The sequence below is a fragment of the Buceros rhinoceros genome, unplaced genomic scaffold, assembly GCF_000710305.1.
Source record: "Buceros rhinoceros silvestris isolate BGI_N320 unplaced genomic scaffold, ASM71030v1 scaffold2974, whole genome shotgun sequence".
NCBI classification, from domain to species: Eukaryota; Metazoa; Chordata; class Aves; order Bucerotiformes; family Bucerotidae; genus Buceros; species Buceros rhinoceros.
Window position 1 is genome coordinate 22,668 of NW_010407479.1, and position 506 is coordinate 23,173.

General features: G+C 61.5%; 1 protein-coding gene across 1 annotated transcript in view; it reads right to left on the reverse strand.

Moving 5' to 3' along the window:
• Positions 1 to 506, reverse strand: part of GDAP1L1 (ganglioside induced differentiation associated protein 1-like 1) — a 9,904-nt gene that overhangs the window by 8,685 nt on the left and 713 nt on the right. The gene's annotated exons all lie outside the window — the stretch shown is intronic.

Here is a 506-nt window from a genome sequence, read left to right on the forward strand (position 1 = left end):
CAGCGGCGTGTGAGGCCGGCCGCAGCATCCCAGTGTGCCGGGTTCAGCCGTCTGACTGCAGCCTTGCTCCAGAGGGAATATGAGCTTCCCTCTCCCGGCTGTCCCTTCCTCTGGGTTGTGTCACATCATCCTGCCGTGGTCCCCACACAGCTGGCTTCGTTAAAGAGGCAGTTTTCTCTGAGGGAGAGTGGGCCCAGGGACGGCAGGATCCCTGCCCGTGCTGGCGGCACAGGGCTCATCGAGGAAGGGGAGAGGGGCAGCAGCACCCGCCACAAACCCACCTTCTCTCAACAGGGCCATGTTTGTATCATAACCTGAGGCCAAAGCACAAAGGTGGCCAAACCCAGAAGTGTTCCCATTGGCCATGTCCCAGCTGTGGCTCTGGCGAGATGCCACCACGTACCGTGGGAACGGAGGGAAATGGTCTGCTTCGGGAGCGTGGCCTCCAGGGCAGAAAAAGAGGGCACTCCGCTATGAACGTCCCAGAGCCCTCCAGCAGCTCTTCC